The 4293-nt window shown below is 41.8% G+C and overlaps 1 long non-coding RNA gene across 1 annotated transcript; it reads right to left on the bottom strand.

Moving 5' to 3' along the window:
• Positions 1–874: 874 nt before the first annotated feature.
• Positions 875–1261, bottom strand: LOC133665125 (uncharacterized). The gene is made up of 3 exons (XR_009828689.1): positions 1251–1261; positions 964–1084; positions 875–900 (listed from the first exon to the last, which is right to left on the bottom strand). It is a non-coding gene; the product is annotated as an uncharacterized LOC133665125 (long non-coding RNA).
• Positions 1262–4293: the final 3032 nt, after the last annotated feature.

The following is a 4293-nucleotide window of genomic DNA, read 5'->3' as shown; positions in this document are numbered from 1 at the left end:
TCGCATTTGTGAGAGCACCAAGGTCGCGGAACAGAGACACGCTGCAGGCTTTCACACACATACATCCACGTAAAACACCCGAAAAACATACCTCACCCCCCATCCCATGCCTTCGACGCCTCACCCCATGTGGTATGACGGAAAACCAAGCACCGCCCGTAGTGGCTGGCAGCTTCGGACCGGATGCCCGCCCCCCTCAACCCTCGTTGCAAGATTCGAGTTGTATGTCGTAACATGTATATGTGCTTTGCTATGGACTTTTTTCTCAGTCCAGACTGGGCCCCACTCAATAGGAGCCCAGTCTGAAATCGACTTCTTTTGTTATTTAACTCATCCTCCCCCAGCGTCTACCTTTTTTCCCACCTTTTACAGGGCGCCGTACGAGGCAACCCATCACCATTCCTGTTCTCTTCCCTGTGTAGCCCACCCACTCCATTCAATTTGTAAATAAAACGTTCTGACACACACCTTTGTTGCTAGCAAATCATCAAAAACCCATCAAGGAGACATTCGAGGTCGACTTAAACATAGGAGAATCGTGTTTTCTTATTTCTAACTCTGTTGAAGTGGATTAATTAACTCATATTATGTTCTACATATGGTGAATGCTCATATTCATCTTGGAGAAAGCAAACCACCAAGTTTAAGTAAATAGTGGTATTTCAGTTTTAGCTCATAATAAGATACGGCCCCTTAGATTGATGTTCGCAGGTGGGTTGGATCACTTCTCGTAGGAAAAGAGGCTCTAATTGGGACTTCGGAATGCAAAAGTGACAACCATTTCCTTGAGAAAAGACTACCTGTTTAGCTAACTGACTTAAAGCAGTTGTTTTCCAGACACTTACACACGAACATCTCCTTTTATGGTCAGGATGCGCTCTCTTGACTTAGCATACACACCTACAGAGAGACAGGAAGGAAGAATATAAAACTGATATTTTGGCTTCTCCGTTTTTTTTTTACCTAGGCTTCTCCGGGTACTGCAGACCTGTTTAATGACACTCGCTTGTAATAAAGACACTTTTTGTTCAGCAAAGCGTCTCCGACGTCTCTTTCGATCCAGCCGCACTGCCGTGTTGCCCTCCTGCCCGGGAGGGGGTGACAAGACCGGAAATACACTTCACTGTCAAAATAAATCACTGTTTATGAACCCAATTTAGCAGAATACTACACCTGTACATTTTTTTTTTTTTGACTAATCTTGAAAATGTAATTGTACTTGTGCAATGACAATGAAGAGCATACCATACCATCCTTTGATTCAACGGTGGTCAACGGCTTCATCCACATCAGCGCTCATGATGAAACTGACTGCACTTTGCTCTCCTTCTCTGCATCTTGGGGTCACATCACAGTCCACACCATTCACCACTGTGACATCAAAGTTCTTAACTATTAGAAAGTAAACTTTAGCAAAACAAATTTTTATATATTTATATATTTATGAGTACTGTAGATCAGTTGTGTTGCAACACTTCAGAATTTCCGAGTGACTTTCCAGTGCTTTAAGTCCATTTTAGATCGGGTACTGTTACTCAATCTCTTATGCAACGCCTCATGGACCTCTAACCCTCAATCCAGCGGCCATTAGTATGTTCTCCTTCACAAACACTTCAGGTATGCGATGATCTTTCATTGCAACTTTGCCAATGACACTTAAAATCCACCTCCGACATTCCGACACTTTGAAGCGTCTCGTGTTGCAATATAAAGAATCATCCGAATGCTCGGTTGTCTGTGTGTCACATCAAGTTCCGTCTTCAGATGACAGTTTCTCATCTTGTTTGCCCGCTCTGAGACCTTTGTCCATCAATGACATCATTCTGTCACAAGCCTTGCAGTCATTTGTCTGACCTAATGTCTGCCCTTTTCCATGTGAATCTTGATAACTCTCTTTGCAACAACCTAAGAACGCTTAGTATTTCTCAATAAACAAACAAAAAATCATAATTAATGCACTTCTGGCTTCTCGAAGACTGACAAATCAAAAGATGCGGGGGCCATTTTGGTAGTTTTCGCCTTCAAAACCAGTGCAATATCTAGATTTGTAGATACATAGAAGAACTATTTTTATTTTTATTATTTAATATATATTTATTAGTGATTCCCAGAGCCCAAAAAAAGTCTGCGGGCTAAAGATCGTTTTCTATTGGGGCTCCAGTACTATGGACTGCCCTCCCGGTAACACTTAGAGATGCTACCTCAGTAGAAGCATTTAAGTCCCATCTTAAAACTCATTTGTATACTCTAGCCTTTAAATAGACCCCCTTTTTAGACCAGTTGATCTGCCGTTTATTTTTTTTTCTGCCCCCCTCTCCCTTGTGGAGGGGGGGGGGGGAACACAGGTCCAGTGGCCATGGATGAAGTGCTGGCTGCCCAGAGTCGGGACCCGGGGTGGACCGCTCGCCTGTGCATCGGTTGGGGACATATCTGCGCTGCTGACCCGTCTGCGCTCGGGATGGTCTCCTGCTGGCCCCACTATGGACTGGACTCTCACTATTATGTTAGATCCACTATGGACTGGACTCTCACTATTATGTTAGATCCACTATGGACTGGACTCTCACACTATTATGTTAGATCCACTATGGACTGGACTTTCACACTATTATGTTAGATCCACTATGGACTGGACTCTCACTATTATGTTAGATCCACTATGGACTGGACTCTCACTATTATGTTAGATCCACTATGGACTGGACTCTCTCACTATTATGTTAGATCCACTATGGACTGGACTCTCACTATTATGTTAGATCCACTATGGACAGGACTCTCACTATTATGTTAGATCCACTATGGACTGGACTCTCACTATTATGTTAGATCCACTATGGACTGGACTCTCACACTATTATGTTAGATCCACTATGGACTGGACTCTCACTATTATGTTAGATCCACTATGGACTGGACTCTCACACTATTATGTTAGATCCATTATGGACTGGACTCTCACACTATTATGTTAGATCCACTATGGACTGGACTCTCACTATTATCTTAGATCCACTATGGACTATGGACTGGACTCTCACTATTATGTTAGATCCACTATGGACTGGACTTTCACAATATTATGCAAGACCCACTCGATGTCCATTTCATCCGGTCTCCCCTAGAGGGGGCGGGGTCAACCACATCTGCCGTCCTCTCCAAGGTTTCTCAAAGTCATTCACATTGACATCCCACTGGGTTGTGAGTTTTTCCTTGCCCTTATGTGGGCTCTGAACCGAGGATGTCGTTGTGGCTTGTGCAGCCCTTTGAGACACTTGTGATGTAGGGCTGTATAAATAAACATTGATTGATTGAAGAACTACAAATTTGGTGCGAATGTTGACGAGCCAAAGCCAAACTGAAATGCTACAAGTTAGCTTGCTGGGCAGACAGCGTCAAGTCACAAAAAATATGAGCAAAATGACCGAAGAAAGCTATCATGCTAACAGTACTATGTTAACATTCTTACAGTTAGCATTGGCTAAATACCTAAATATGATGTTTATACCTGTTAAATTAGCTAATAAAGCTGGCACACTACTGTTAGCATGCTAAAATACTACCAAAAAGCACCAAAATATATTACTCTGCGATGTATAACTGAAAACAATTGTAAAAATGCTAGCATGGTAAAGTTGGCATACGTCAAGAACCAAAATAATGACTCTGGTGTAATTACTTTAAAAAGCTAGCCTGCTAACATCGACATACTAACAGGTAGCACATTGCCTTTATTTATTTTGTACACAAACATGTATAATCTTACTTCAAGTCAAAGTCCGATGAAGTGAACAAAAAGGCAGATGAAGTTCTAAAAAGCTCAAATGAAACATTTTGCCGAACCTGAGAAAGCTCCGCACCTTATTAACCTCACAACTCACCTCATCACACCATGTCCGTTGTCCAAACATGTAGAGACGTCACGAAAAACCAGGAATCTACAAAATAGAAACCGCAACAGTTAGCGTGCTAATGTAGCATTAGCATTGCTGTCTTTGTTTAGCTATTTAACTAGACTTGTGATGTTAAGTCGCTGGCATTGACACAAAACTGATCTACAGTGATTGTTACATATTTTTAAAACAATATTGGAGATTTGATGTGATAGAATTAGCAGTTTAAACTTCATGAGATTACGGCTAAACCCGCTAAGCTTAGCTAGGCTAAGTAACACTGGTAGCGTAGGAAACAGCCAATGTAAACATAAACAAGTCAAGTTGATAGTCATGCTGTAGTCATTAATGAAAACACTTTTGACAGAGTAACTTGTGATAAATTAAAGGCACTGAGTAC

This window comes from Entelurus aequoreus, linkage group LG02, assembly GCF_033978785.1.
Source record: "Entelurus aequoreus isolate RoL-2023_Sb linkage group LG02, RoL_Eaeq_v1.1, whole genome shotgun sequence".
Taxonomy (NCBI): Eukaryota; Metazoa; Chordata; class Actinopteri; order Syngnathiformes; family Syngnathidae; genus Entelurus; species Entelurus aequoreus.
The sequence above is the reverse complement of the archived record's forward strand: the minus strand, read 5'-3'. Positions and strand labels throughout refer to the sequence as shown.